The sequence below is a fragment of the Callithrix jacchus genome, chromosome Y (genome assembly GCF_049354715.1).
Source record: "Callithrix jacchus isolate 240 chromosome Y, calJac240_pri, whole genome shotgun sequence".
In the NCBI taxonomy this organism is placed as follows: Eukaryota; Metazoa; Chordata; class Mammalia; order Primates; family Cebidae; genus Callithrix; species Callithrix jacchus.
Window position 1 is genome coordinate 14,100,108 of NC_133525.1, and position 15,770 is coordinate 14,115,877.

Sequence of the window (15,770 nt, forward strand, 5' to 3'; positions counted from 1 at the left end):
TATCTAAGTAAGTCTAACCCAGGCAAGGCAAGGGAAGGCAAGGCAAATCTAAGAAAGGCAAATTCAGGCAAGGCAAGGCAAATCCAGGCAATGCAAAGCAATGCAAAGCAATTTCATACAAGGAAAATCCAGTCAAGGAACGAAAAGGCAAATCCAGGCACGGCAAATCCAGGAAAGGAAAGGCAAGTTAAGGCAAGGTATATCAAAGAAAGGCAAGGAAAGTTAAACCCAGGCAAGGAAAATTCAGGCAAAACAAGGCAAGGCAAGACAAATCCCAGCAAGACAAAGAAAGGCAAGGAAAATCCTGGAAAGGCAAGGCAAGGCAAGCAAAATCCAGGAAAAGCAAATTTTGGCAAGGCAAGGGAAGGCAAGGCATATTTAGGAAAGGCATATCCTGACCAGGGAAGATAAGAAAAGGCAAATTCAGGCAACGCAAGGTATGGCATGGCAAATTTTATCTAGGCAAATCCCAGCAAGTGAAGGCAAGTAAATGCAAGGCAAATCTTGGCAAGGCAAGGCAAATCCAGGCAAGGAGAATCCAGGAAAAGCAAGACAAGGCAAGGCAAATCCAGGCAAGGCAAGGAAAGGCAAAGGAAAAGCAGGCAAGGCAAATCCAGACAAGTCAAGTCAAGGCAAGGCAAGGGAAATCCATGGAAAGCAAGGCAAGGCACATTTTGGCAAGACACATCCAGACAAGGCAAATCTAGGCAAGAGAAGGCAAGGCAAATCCAAGAAAGGCAAATTTATGCATGTCAAGGAAAGGAAAATTTAGGCAAGGCAAGACCAGGCAAATCCAGCGAAGGCAAATCCCGACAAAGCAAGGGAAGGCGTATGCAGGCAAGGCAAATCCAGGCAAGTCAACGCAAGTCAAAGCAAGGCAACGCAAGTCAAAGCAAGGCAAATCCAGGCAAGGCAAGGCATGGCAAATCCAGGCAATGCAAATCCAGGCAAATAAAGGCAACGCAAACCAGGCAAGGAAAGGCATGGCAAGGCAAATCCAGGCAAGGCAAAGCAAGGCAAGGCAGATCCAAAAAAGGCATATCCAGGCAAGGCAATGCAAAGAAAGGCAAATCCAGGAAACGCAAGTGAATCAAGGAAAATCCAGGCAAGGAAGGCAAGGCTAGGCAAATACAGGCAAGGCAAATCCAGGCAAGTCAAGAAAAGGCAAATCCAGGCAATGCAAATCAAGGTAAGGCAAGGCAATTTAGGTAAGGCAAGAGAAATTCAGGCAAGGCAAATCCAGGCATGGCAAATCCATGCAAGGCAAATCCAGGCAAGGCAAGGCAAGGCATATCCAGGCAGGGCAGGAAAATCCAGACAAGGAAAGGCAAGGCATATCCAGGCAAGGCAAATCCAGGCAAGTCAAGGCAAGTCAAGGCAAGTCAAATTCAGGCACGACAAGGCATGGCAAATCCAGGCAATGCAAATCCAGGCAAAGCAAGGCAAGGCAAATCTATGCAAGGGAAGGCAAGGCAAATATAAGCAAGGCAAATCCAGGCAAGGAAAGGCAACGCAAAACCCAGCAAGGTAAGGCAATGGAAGGCAAATCGAGACAAGGCAAAGCAAGGTAAGGCAAATCCAGGAATGGTATATTCAAGCAAGGAAATGCAAGGAAACACAAATACAGGAAATGCAATCTAGGCAACGCAAGTGAAGTCAAAAGAAATCCAGCCAAAAAAAGGCAAGGCTAGGCAAATGCAGGCAAGGCAAATTCAGGTAAGGCAAGGCAAAACAAATTCATGCAAGGCGAGGCAAGGCAAGGCAAATCCAGGCAAGGCAATGCAAGTCAATTTCAGTCAAGGCAAATCCAGGTAAGTCAAGGAAAGTCAAATACAGTCAAGGGGAAATAAGGCACATCCAGGCAAGGCAAAGCAATGCAATGCAAAACAAGGGAAATCCAGACAAGGCAAGGCAAGGCAAAGCCAGGCAAGGCAATGCAAGACATGTTAAATGAAGGCAATGCAAATCCAGGCAAGGCAAGGAAAGGCATGTCAAATCCAGGCAAGTGATACCCACAAAAGGTTGGCAAGGCAAGGTAAATCCAGTCAGGGCATGGCAAGGCAAGGCAAATCCAGGCAATCCAAAGCCAGACAAAGTAAGCCAAGCCAATCCCAAACAAGGCAAATCCAGGCAAGGCAAAAAAGTCAAATCCAGGCAAGGCAAATGCACCAAGGCAAATTTAGGCTAGGAAAGGCAAGGCAAGGAAAATCCAGGCAAGGCAGGGAAAGGCAAATCCAGGCAAGTCAAATGAAGGCGAGGCAAAGCAAGGCAAGACAATTCGAGGTAAGGTAAATGCAGGCAAGGCATGTAAAGGCAATGCAAATTCAGGCAAGTTAAATCCATGCTAGGCTAGAAAAGGTATGGCAAATCAAGGCAAGAAAAATACAGGCAAGGCAAAGCAAGACAAGGCAAGGCAAATACAGAAAAGGCAAATTGAAGCAAGGCAAATACAGGCAAGGAAAATCCAGGCAAAGCAAGGCAAGGCAAAGCAACGCACATTCAGGCAAGGAATATCCAGGCAAGCCATGGAAAAACAAGACAAGGCAATTCCTGGCAACGCAAATCCAGGCAAGACCACGCAAGGCAAGGCAAGGCAAGGCAAGATGAAACCGGACGAGGCAAATCCAGGCCAGGCCATGCAAGGCTAGGCAAGGCATGGCAAGGCAAGGCATGGCAAGGCAAGGCAAAGCAAGGCAAGGCAAGGCAAGGCAAATTAAGGCAAAGTAATGCAAGTTAATTCAAATCTACACAAGGCAAATCCAGGAAAAACAAGGCAAATCATCAAATTTAGGCAAGGCAAATCCAGGCAAGGTAAGGTAAGGCAAATCCAGGCAAGGCAAATCCAGGCATGGCAAGGCAAGTAAAATTCAGACAAGGAAATCCAGAGAAGAAAAATCCAGGAAAGTCAAGGAAAGGCAAATCTAGACACGGCAACAAAAGGCTAATCCAGGCAAGGGATATTTATGCAATGCAAGGCAAGGCAAATACAGGCACAGCAAATCCCAGCAAGGCAAGAAAAGGCAAGGAAAATAAATCCAGTCAAGGCACGGCGAGACAAAGCAAATTCAGGCAAGCCGAGGCAAGGCAAGGCTAATGAAGGCAAGGAAAATTCAGGCAAGGCAAGGCAAGGCAAATCCAGGTAAGGCAAACCCAGGCAAGGAAAAGCAAGGCAAATCCGGGCAAGGCAAATGCAGGCAAGGAAAGGCAAATTCAGGCAAAGCAAGGCAAGGCAAATCCAGGTAAGGCAACCCCAGGCAAGGAAAAACAAGGCAAATCCAGGCAAGGCAAATGCAGGCAAGGTAAGGCAAATCCAGGCAAAGCAAGGCAATCAAGGCAAATTAAGGCAACGTAATGCAAGGCAATTCAAATCCACGCAAGGCACATCCAGGAAAAACAAGGAAAGGCAAATCAAATCCAAGCAAGGCAAATCCAGGCAAGGCAAGTTAAGGCAAATTTCAGCAAGGCAAATCCAGGCAAGGCAATGCAAGGCAATTCCGGACAAGGCAAAGAAAAGCAAATCCAGCAAGGCAGGGTAACGAATATCCAGGCAAGATAACGCAAGGCACGGAAAATTCAGGCAAGGCAAAGCAAAACAAGACATATCCACGAAAGGCAAATCCAGGCAAAGCAAAGCAAGCAAATCCAGAAAAGGCAAGGCAAGGAAAGCTGAATCCAGGCAATGCAAATCCAGGCAAGGCAAGGAAAGGCAAATCCAAACAATGCAAATCCAAACTAGGAAAGAAAAGGCAAATCCAGACAAGGGAAGGAGAAACAAATTCAGTGAAGGGAAATTTAGGCAAAACAATGCAAGGCAAATCCAGGTAAGGCAAGGCAAGGCAAGGCAAATCCAGGGAAGGCAAATCCAGGCAAGACAAGGAAAAGTAAATCCAGACAAGGCAAATTCAGGCAATGTAAGGAAATGAAAACTCAGGCAAGGAAAATCTAGGCCGGGCAAAAAAAGTCAAATCCAGGCAAGGCAAATCCAGGCAAGGCAAGGCAAGGAAAGGCAAAGCAAAGCAACGCGAAGCAAGGCAAGGTAAATCCAGGCAAAAAAATGCAGGAAAGGCGAGGCAAGGCTAATTGAAGCAAGGCAAAGCAAGGCAAATCCAGGCAAGCCAAATCCAGGCAAGGCAAGGCAAGGCTAGGCAAATTCAGGAAAGGCAAGGCAAAGCAAGTCAAATCAAGGCAAGGCAAATGCTTGGAAGTCAACGCAAGGCAAATCCAGGCACGGCAAATCCAGGGAAGACAACAAGCCAAGGTGAAACCAGGCGAGGAAAATCCAGGGAAGGCCAAGCAAGGCAAGTTTAGGCAATGCAAGGCAAGGCAAGGCATATTAAGGCAAAGTAATGCAAGGCAATGCAAATCCACAAAAGGCAAATCCAGGCAAAACAAGGCAAATCAAGTCCAGACAAGGCAAATTCAGGCACGTTAAGCAAGGCAAATTTAGACAAGGCAAATCTAGGTAATGCAAGGCAAAACAAGGCAAATCCGTGCTAGGAAAATCCAGGCAAAGCAAGCCATATGCAGGCAATGCAAATCCATGCAAGACAAGGCAAGGCAAGGCAAATTGAGGCAAGGCAAATCCAGGCAAGGCAAATCGACACAAGGCAAAACAAGGTAAGGCAAGGCAAGGAAAATTCAGGCATGACAAGGCAAAGCAAGGAAAATCTAGACAAGAAAAATCCAGGCAATGCAAGACACCGCAAATCCAGGCAACGCAAATCTAGGCAAGGCAAGGAACAGCAAGGCAAATTCAGGTAAGGTAAGGCAAATTCAGGCAAGGAAATTTCAAGCAAAACAAGGCAAATCAAATACATGCAATGCAAGTCCAGGTAAGGCACATTCAGTCTAGTCAAGGGAAGGCAAATTTAAACAAGGTAAATCCAGGTAAAGAAAGAGAACGCAAATCCAGGCAATGCAAGGCAAGGCAAATACAAGCAAGGAAAGTTCTGGAATGTCAACGCAAGTCAAGGCAAGCCAAATCCAGACAAGGCAAGAAAAGGCAAATCCAGGCAATGCAAATGCAGTCAAATCAAAGCAAGGTAAGACAAATTCAGGCAAGGTAAAGCAAGGCAAGGCAAATCCAGGGAAGGTAATTCCAGGCAAGGCATTGCAAGGCAAGGCAAATCCAGGGAAAAGAAATCCAGGCAAGGCAAGGAAAGGCAAGTCCAGGCAAGGCTAATCCAGGCATGGCAAGGCAAGGTAAATCTAGGCAATGCAAATCTAAGCCAGGCATGGCAAGGCAAGGCAAATACTGCAATGCAAATCCAGGCAAGGAAATGAAAGGCAATTCCAGACAAGGCAAATTCAGCAAAGGCAAGGAAAGGAAAGGCAAATTCATGCAAGGCAAGGAAAGCAAGGCAAATCTATGCCAGGCAAATCCAAACACGGTAAGGTAAGGCAAGGCAAACCCAAGCAAGACAAATACAGCAAGGCAACCCCAAAAAAGACAAATCCAGGTGATGCAAATCTAGGCATGGCAAGGCAAGACTAGTCAAGTCCAGCCAAGGCAAATTTAGGCAAGGCAAGTCAAACCAGGCAAGGCAAATCTAGGCAAGGCGAGGCAAGGAAAGGTAAATCCAGGCCAGGAAAATTCAGGTAGGGCAAGGAAAGCAAGGTAAATCCAGAAAAGGCAAATCCAGGAAAAACAAAGCAAGGCAAATCTAGCCAAGGCAAATTCAGGCAAGGCTAGGCAAGGCAAGGCAAATTCAGGCAAAGCAAATCTAGGCAAGACAAGGCAAGGCAAGGCAAGGCAAATTCAGGCAAGGGCAGGCAAGGCAAGGCAAATCCAGGCAACCCAATTTCAGGCAAGGCAAGTCAAAATACATACAGGCAAGGAAAACCCAAGCAAGGCAAGGCAAGGCAAATCCAGGCAAGGCATATCCAGGCAAGGCAAGGCAAATGTAGGTCAGGCAAGTCAAGGAAAGTCAAGGCAAGTTAAATACAGGGAAGGCAAGGCAAAACAAATACAGGCAAGGCAAGGCAAGGCAAGTCCAATCTAGGCAACGCAAATCCAGGCAAGGTGAAAAAAGGCAAGGCAAGACAAGGCAAGACAAATGCAGGCAAAGGAAGGCAAAGAAATGCAAATCCAGGCCATGCAAATCCAGGCAAAGCAAGGCAAGGCAAGGTAAGATAAATCCAGGCAAGGTATATCTAGGCAAGTCAAACATAGGCAAGGAAATTCAGGCAAGGAAAATCAAGGAAAGGCAAGGCAAATTTAGACAAGGCAAATCTAGACAAGGCAAGAAAAGGCAAACCCAGGCAAGGCAAATCCATGCAATGCAAGGCAAGGCAAATACAGGCAAGGCAAATTCAGGCAAGGCAACGGAAATCCGAAAAAAGGAAAAAAAAAGGCAAAGACGGGCAAGGCAATTTCAGGCAAAAGAAGGAAAGAAGGAAAATTCAGGCAAGGCAAAGCAGGAGAAGTTTAATCCATGGAAGGCTAATCCAGGAAATACATGGCAATACAAGGCAAATCCAAGGAAGGGAAATCCAGGCAAGCAAGGCAAGCCAAGGCAAAGCTAGGCAAAACAAATCCATGCAAGGCAAATCCAGGAAAGCTAAATTTCGGCAAGGCAAGGCAAGACAAATCCAGACAAGGCAAATCCAAGCAAGGCTACGAAAGACAAAACCAGGCAAGGCAAGGCAACAAAAATCCAGGCAAGGCAAGGAAAGGCAAATCCAGGAGAACAAGGAAAGGCAAATAGAGACAAGGAAAATACAAGCAAGGCAAGGCAAGGCAAAAGAAGGCAACGTAAATCCAGGCAAGGCAAATTCATGTAAGGCAAGGCAAGGCAAATCCAGGCTAGGCAAATGCAGGCAAGGAAAGAAAATGAAAATCCAGACAAGGCAAATCCATGAAGGGCAAGGCAAAGCAAATCCAGGCAAGGCAAATCCAGACAAGGCATGGCAAGGCAGGCCAAATCCAGGCAAGACAAAAAAATTAAAATCACACAAGGCAAATGCAAGCAAGGCAAGGAAATGCAAATCCAGGCAGGGAAAAACAAGGAAAATATAGTCAAGGATAATTCAGGCAAGGTAAGGCAAGGCAAGACAAATTCAGGACAGGCAATTCCAGGCAAAGCAAAAAAATGAGAGATAAATCAAGGCAAGGCAAATACAGGAAAGGAAAGGCAACGCATGGCAAATCCAGGCAAAACAAGGCAAGGCAAGGCAATTCCAGGCCAGGCAAATCCAGACAAGGCATGGCAACACAAGGAAAATTCAGGGAAAGCAAATCCAGGCAAGGCAATGCAAGGCAAGGCAAATCCAGGAAAAACCAGGCAGTGCAAATCCAGGCAAGTCAGCTCCAGGCAAGGCAATACAAGGTAAAACAAATCCAGGAAAGGCAAATCCAGGCAAGACCAGGCATTGCAAATCCAGACAAGAAAACTCTAGGCAAGTCATGACAAGGCAAGGCAAATCCAGGCAATGCAAATCCAGGCAAGGTAAGGCAAGGCAATCCCAGACAATGTAAATCCAGGCAAGGCAAAAAGTCTAATCCAGGCAAGGCAAGGCAAGGCAAATTTAGGCAAAGCAAAAAAAGGCAAATCCAGGCAAGGCAAATTCATGCAATGCAAGGCAAGGCAAATCTAGGCCAGGCAAGGCAAGGCAAGAAAAATCCAGGCAAGGAAAGAAAAGGAAAATCCGGGCAAGGCAATTTTAGGCAAAACAAGGAAAGGTAAGGCAAATCCAGCCAAGGAAAAGCAACGGAAGGGTAATTTAGGGAAGGCTAATCCAGGCAAGGCATGGTAATGCAAGGCAAATCCATGGAAGGAAAATTCAGGCAAGGCAAGTCAAGTCAAGGTAAGGCAAGGCAAGACAAATCCATGCAAGGCAAATCTAGGCAAGCCAATTTCCGGCAAGGCAAGAAAAATTCATGCAAAGAAGGAAAAGGCAAATCCAGGAAAGAAAAATCCACGTAAGGCAAGGCAGGGCAAGGCAGGTCAAATTCATGCAAATCAAATCCAGGCAAGACAAAGAAAGGCAACAAAATTTCAGGGAAGGCAAATCTAGGCAAAGCATGTGAAGGCAATGCAAATTCAGGCAAGTCAAATCCATGCAAGGCAAGACAAGGCAAGGCAAATCAAAGCAAGGCAAATCCAGCCAAGGAAAATCCAGGCAAAGCAAGGCAAGGCAAGGTAACACAAATTCAGTCAAGGCATATCCAGGCAAAACATGGCAAGGCAAGGGAAGGCAAATTCTGGCATTGCAAAATCAGGCAAGGCAAGGAAACGCAAGGCAAACTAAGGTAAGGAAAGGAAAATTCAGTCAAGGCAAGGCAAGGCAAGACAAATCCAGGCAAGGCAAATCCAGGAAAGGAAAGGCAAATTTAGGCAAGGCAATGCATGTCAAGCTATATTCAAGCAAGGCAAATTCAGGCAAAGCAAGACAAGGCAAACCCAGCAAGGCAAATTCTGGCAAGGCAAGGCACATCCAGGCATGGCAAATGCAGGCAAGGCAAAGCAAGACAAAACCAATACAAACTAGGAAATGCTAATTATGACAAGGCAATGCAAGGCAAGGCAAATCCACACAAAACAAGGCAAATCAAATACATGCAAGGCAAGTCCAGGCATTTCAAGGCAAGGCAAATCCAGATAAGGCAAATCCAGGTAAGGAAAGAAAAGGCAAATCCAGGGAAGGCAAATTCAGGCAGGGCAAGGAAAGGCAAAACCAGTCAAGGCAAGGCAATGCAAGTCCAGGCAAGGCAAATCCAGGCAACACAAGGAAAGTCAAGGCAACGTAAATCCAGACAAGTCAAGGAAAGGCAAATCCAGGCAAGGCAAATCCAGGAGAACAAGACAAGGCAAATCCAGGCAAGGCAAGCCCAGGCAAGCAAATCCAGCCATGGAAAAACAAAACAAGGCAAACTCAGGAAAGCAAACCCAGGCCAGACAAGGCAAGACAATGCAAATTCAGGCCAGGAAAGGCAAGATGATGCAAATTCACGCAAGGCAAATCCAAAAAATACAAGTCAAGACAAGGCCAGAAATATTCAGGCAAGTCAAATCACGGCAACGCAAGGGAACACAAGGCAAATCTAGGCAACAGAAATCCAGGCAAGGCAAGGCAAGGCAACACAAATCCAGGCAAGGTATATGCAGGCAATACAAGGCAAGGCAAGGAAAATTCAGGGAGTGCAAATCCATGCACGACAAGGCAAGGCGATTGCAGACAAGGCAAATCCAGGCAAGGCAAGGCAAGGCAAATCAAGGCAAGGAAAATTCAGGCAAAAAAAGGCAAGGCAAATCCAGACAAGGCAGGAAACGCAAAGCCAGAAAAGGCAAATCCAGGCAAAACGAGGCAAGGCAAGGAAAATTCAGGCATGGCAAATCCAAGCAAGGCAAATCCATGCAATGCAAGGAATAGCAAGGCAAATCCAGAGATGTCAAATCCAGGAAAGACAAGGCAAGACAAGGCAAATCCAGCCAACGCAAATCCAGGAAAGGCAAGGCTATAAAATGAAAATTCAGGCAAGGCAAATTCAGGCAATGAAAGGCAAGGCAAATCCAGTCAAGGCAATTCCAGGCAAGGAAAGGAAAGGAAAGGCCAGGCAATGCAAATCAAGGCAAGGCAAATTCTGGCAAGGCAAATCCAGACAAGGCAAGGCAATGACAGCAAGGCAAGGCAAAGCAAGGCAAATCCAGGCAAGACAAGGTAAGGCAAAATAATCCAGGCCCCGCAATTCCAGGATACGTAAGGCAAGGCAAGACAAGGCAAATCCATGCAAGGCAAGGCAAGGCAAGGCAAGGAAAATTTAGATAAAACAAAAACCAGGAAGGGCAAGGCAAAGAAAATTTAGAAAAGAAAAATCTAGGCAAGGCAATAAAAGGCAAATCCTGGCAAGGAAAATCCATGCAATGCAAGGCAAGGCAAATACAGGCACAGCAAATCCAGGCAAGGCAAGGCATGGCAAGGGAAGCCCAGGAAAGGCAAGGGAAAGCAAGGCAAATCTAGGCAAGGCGAGGCAAGGAAAATTCAGGCAAGGCAATGCAAACCAAGGCAAATCCAGACAAGGCAAATCTAGGCAAGGCAAGGCAAGGCAAATCCAGGCAAAGAAAGGCCAGGCAAATTCAACCAACGCAAATCCAGGCAAGGCTAGGCAACGCAAGGCAAACTAAGGCAAGGAAAATCCAGGCAAGGCAAGGCACATCCAGACAAGGCAAATTTATTCAAGGCAAGGCAAATCCAGGCAAGGTAAGGTAAGGCAAGGCAAATCCAAGCCATCCAAATCCAGGATAGGTAAGGCAAGTCAAGGTAAGGCAAATCCAGTCAAGACAATTTCAGGCAAGTCAAGGCAAGCCAAGGCAAATCCAGGCAAGGAAAATCCAGAAATGCCAAGGCTAGGCAAATTTAGACAAGGCAAATCTAGGCAAGGCAAGAAAAGGCAAATCCATACAATGCAAGGCAAGGCAAATATAAGCACAGCAAATCCAGGCAAGGCAAGCAAGGCAAAAGAAAATCAGGTAACACAAGTAAGACAAGGCAAATACAGGCAAGGCAAGTATAGGCAAGGCGAGGCAAGGCAAGGCTAATCAAGGCAAGAAAAAATCAGGCAAGGCAAGGCAAGGCTAAGCAAGGCAAATCCAGACAAGGAAAATCCACGGAAGGCAAATCCAGGCAAGGCAAGGCAAGGCAACGCAAGGAAAACTCAGGTAAGGCAAGTAAAATTTAGGCAAGGCAAGGCAAGGTAACTCAAATCTAGGCAAAGCAAGGCAAGGCAAATTCAGTCAAAGCAAATCCAGGCAAGGTAAGCCAACACAAGGGAAAGTCAGGTAAGGCAAGGGAAATTCAAGCAAGGCAAGGCAACACAAGGCAAATCCAGGTAAGGCAAATCCAAGAAAGTAAAGGCTAGGCAAATCTAAGCAAGGCAAGGCAAGGCAAATCCAGGCAAGACCAATCCAGGAAGGGAAAGGCAAGGCAAATCCAGACAAGGCAAATCTATGCAAGGTAAGGCAAGGCAAGGGAAATCTAGGCAAGGCAAATCTAGGCAAGACAAATCCAGGCAAGGCACGGAAATGCAATGCAAGGCAAAGTCAGGTAAGGTAAGCCAAATTCACTCAAAGCATGGCAAGATGAGGCAAATCCAGGTAAGGCAAAACAAGGCAAATCCAGGCAAGGTAAATCTAGGCAAGGCAAGGAAAGGAAAATCCAGGTGACGCAAATCAAGGCAAGGCAAGGCAACTCAAGGCAAACTCAGGTAAGGCAAGAAAATTCAGGCAAGGCAAATCCAGGCAAGGCAAGCCAAGACAAATCCAGGCTATGCAAATCCAGGCAAGGCAAGGCAAATTCAGGCAAGGCAATACAAGGCAAGGCAAATACAGGCACAGCAAACCCAGGCAACGCTAGGGAAGGCAAAGCAAATCCAGGCAACACAAACACAGGCAAGGCAAGGCAAGGCAATGCAATGCAAATCCAGACAAGGCAATGCAAGACAAGGCAAATCCAGGCACGACAAGGAAACGCAAAATTAGACAAGACAAATCCAAGCAAGGCAAAAAAATACAAATCCAGGCAAGGCAAATTCAGGCAAGGAAAATCCAGTCAAGGCAAGACAAGTCAAGGCAAATCCAGGCAAGGAAAATCCAGACAGGGCAAGGCACGGCAAATCCAGGCAAGTCAAGACAAGGCAAGGCAAATCCCAGCAAGGCAAATCCAGGCAAGGCAAATCCAGGCGAGGCAAGGAAAGGCAAGGCAAAACAAGGCAAATCCGTGCAAGGCAAAGCCAGACAAGGCAACGCAATGCAAGGCAAGGCAAATCCAGATAAGGCAAAGTAAGGCAAGGCAAATCCAGGCCACGCAAATCCAGCTTAGGTAAGGCAAGGCAAGGTAAGGTAAATCCAGGCAAGGCAAGGTAAAACAAAATAAAATAAAGGCAGGGAAAATCCAAGACAGTCAAGGCAAGGCAAATCTAGACAAGACAAATCTAGGCAAGGCAAGAAAAGGCAAATTTAAACAAAGCAAATCCAGGCAAGGCAAGGCAAGGCAAATCCAGTCAATGCAAGGTAAGGCAAATCCAGGCAATGCAAATCCAGGCAAGACAAGGCAACGCAAGGCAAACTCAGGTAAGGCAAGGCAAATGCATGCAAGGCAGATATAGGTAAGGCAAATCCAGGCAAGGCGAATCCAGGCAAGGCAAGACAAATTTCAGGCAAAGCAAGGCGGGGCAAATCCAGGAAAGGAAAATTCTCCGAGGCAAATCCAGGAAAGGCAAATTCTGGCAAGGCAAGGCAAGGCAAATCCAGGCAAAACAAGGGAAAAAAGACCAATAGAGGCAAGGCAAAGCAAATTAAAACAAGGCAATCCAAGGCAAGGCAAATCCACGCAACTCAAATTCAGGGAAAACAAGGCAAGTCAAATACATGCAAGGCAAGTCCAGGCAAAAAAGGCAAGGCAAATCCATACAAGTCAAATCCAGGGAAGGCAAATCCAGGCAATGCAAGACAAGGCAAATTTAGGCAAAGCAAATCCTGGTAAGTCAAAAAAACGTCAAGGAAAGGCAAGTCCAGGTAAGGCAAATCCAGGGAAGTCAAGGCAAGGCAAATCTAGGCAATGCACATGTAGACCAGGCATGGCACAGCAAGGCAAATACAGGCAAGGAAATGAAAGGCAATTCCAGACAAGGCAAATCCAGCAAAGGCAAGGAAAGGTAAGGCAAATTAAGGCAAGGCAAGGAAACTCTAGTCAAGGCAAATCCCGCAAGGCAACAAAAGGCAAGGCATATTCAGGCAATGCAAATCCTGGCATGGCAAGGCAAGGCAAGTCCATCCAAAGCAAACCCAAGCAAAACAAGGCAAGGCAAGGCAAACCAAATAAGGCAAATCCAGGCAAGGCGAGGCAAGACAAAGCAAATCCAGGCAAGGCAATGCAAGGCAAGGCAAATCCAGTCAAGGCAAATTTATGTAAGGAAAGGCAAGGCCAATCCAGGCAAGGCAAATTCTGGTAAGGCAAGGAAATGCAAATACAGGCAAGGAAAATCCAGGCAGAGCAAGGCAAGGCAAATCCAGGCAGAGCAAGGCAAGGCAAATCCAGGTTAGGCAAAAGCAGGCAATATCATACAAGGCAAATTAAAACAAGGGAAGGAAATGCAAATCCATGCAAGTCAAATCCAGGCAGAGCAAAGCACGGCAAATCCAGGCAAGAAAAATCCAGGCAAGGTAAGGCAACGCAAGGGAAATCCAGGCAAGGCAAAATTAGGCAAGGCAAATACAGGCAACGGAAGGCTAGGCATGGCAAATACAGGCAAGGAAAATCCAGGCAAAACAAGGAAAGGCAAGGCAAATCCAGGCAAGACAAGGCAAGTTAAATGCAGGCAAGGCAAATCCAAGCAAGGCAAGCCAAGGCAAGACAAGGAAAATCCAAAGTAGGCATATCCAGACAAGGCAAGGCAAGGCAAGGCAACTAGAGGCAAGGAAAGGCAAAAAGGGCACCTCCAGGCAAGGCAAGACAAGGAAAGGAAAATGCAGGCAAGGCAAATCCAGGCACGTCAAGGCAAGGCAAATCCAGGCACAGCAAATCCTGGCAAGACAGGGCAAGGCACGACAAATCTAGGCAAGACAAGGCAAGGCAAATCTAGACAATGCAAATCCAGAAGAATAGGACAAGGCAAATCCAGCAAGGCAAGACAAGGGAAGGCTAATCCAGGTAAGGAAAATTCAGGTAAGGCAAGGCCAGGCAAATTTAGGCAAGGCAAGGAAATGCAAATCCAGGCAAGAGAAATCTAGGCAGGAAAAGGCAAGGCAATGACAGGTAAGGCAAATCCAGGCAAGGCAAGGAAAGGCAAATCCACACAAGGCAAAACCAGGCAAAGCAAGGCAAGGAAAATCCAAGCAAGGCAAATTCAGGCAAGGTAAGCCAAGGCAAAAAATTTCTGCAAGGCAAATTCAGGCAAGGCAAAGCACAGAAATGCAAGGTAAATCAAGGTAATACCAAAACAGGCTATGCAAGGCAAGGCATGGCAAATTCAGGTAAGGCAAATCCAGGCAAAACAAGGCAAGGCAAAAAAATTCCAGGCAAGGCAAATCCAGGCAAGGCAAGGCAAATATAGGCAAGGTAAATCCAGGCAAGACCAGGAAAGGCAAATTCAGGCAAGTAATGGCAAGGCAAGGCAAATCCAGGCAATACAAATTTAGGCAACGTAAGGCAAGACAATCACAGACAGTGAAAATTCAGGCAAAACAAAAATGTCAAATCCAGGCAAGGCTAATCCAGGCTAGGAAAGGCAAAGCAAGAAAAATCCAGGGAAGGCAGGGAAAGGCAAATCCAGGCAAGGCAAATCCAGGTAAGGCAAGGCAAGTCAAGGCAAATTCAGGCAAGTCAAACCCATGCAAGGCAAGACAAGGCGAGGCAAAACGAGGCAAGTCAAGGCAAATCCAGGCAAGGAATAACCAGCCCAGGCAAGGCAAGGCAAGGCAAGGCAAGGCAAGGCAAATGCAGGAAAGCAAATCCAGGCCAGACAAGGCAAGGCAATGCAAATTCAGACAAGGGAAATCCAGGCAATTCAAGGCAAGGCATGTTCAGGAAAATTTAGGCAAGGCAAAGAAAGGCAAGGCAAAGAAAGGCAAGGAAAGGCGAGGTAAATCCAGTCAAAACAAGAAAAAGCAAATCCAGGCAAAGCAAATCCAGGCAAAACAAGGCAAGGCAAGGAAAATCTAGGCATGGCAAATCCAGGCAATGCAAATCCAGGCAAGACAAGGAAAAGAAAAGCAAATCCAGGCGAGGCAAATCCAGGAATGGCAAGGCAAGGCAAGGCAAATTCAGGCAAGGCAAGGCTAGGAAACGCAAATCCAGGCAAGGCAAGGCTAGGAAACGCAAATCCAGGCTACGAAAATTCAGGCAAGACAAATCTAGAAAATTTAAATACAGACAAGGAAAATTCAGGAAAGGCAAGGCTAGAACAGGCAAATCTAGGCAAGGAAATTCCAGGCAAGGCAAGGCAAATCCAGACAAGTAAAATCCATTTAAGACAAGGCAAGGCAAGGCAAATACAGGCAAGGCAAGGCAAATTTAGGCTAAAAAATCCAGGCAAGGCAAGGCAAGGTATATCTAGGAAAGAAAATTCCAGGCAAGGCAAGGAAAGGAAAGGCAAATCCAGGCAGGGCAACACAAGGCAAGGCAAATCCAGGCAAGGCAAGGCAACGCAAACTAGGGTATGACAAATCAAGGCAAGGCAAGGCAAATGCTGACAAGGCAAATCCAGGCAACACTAGGTAAAACAAAGCAAATCCAGGCAAACAAATACACGCAAGTCAAGGCAAGGCAATGCAAATCCAGGCAAGGCAAGGAAAGGAAAGGTAAATCCAGGCAATACAAGAAAAGGCAAATTCTGAGAAGGCAAATCCAAGGAAGGCAAGAAAATACAAATCTAGGCAAAGAAAATCCAGGCAGGTTAAGGCAAGGCAAATACAGGCAAGGCAAGGCAAGGTAAGGCAAGGCAAGGCAAATTTAGGCAAGACAAATCCGGGAGAGGCAAAACAAGGGAAGGCAAATCCAGGCAAGGAAATCCAGAAAATGCAAAGCAAGGAAAGGCAAATCCAGGCAAGGCAAGTCAAGTAAAGGCAAATCCAGAAAAGGAAAATCCAGGAAAGTCAAGGCAAGCAAGGCAAGTGCAGGCAAGGCAAGGCACATTCAGGCAATGCAAATGCAGACAAGGCAAGGCAAAGCGAGGCAAATTTAGGCAAGGCAACACAAATTCAGGCAAGGACAGGCAAATTCAGGCAACGCAAAATTAGGCAAGGCAAGGCAAGGTAAATCCAGTCAAGGCAAAT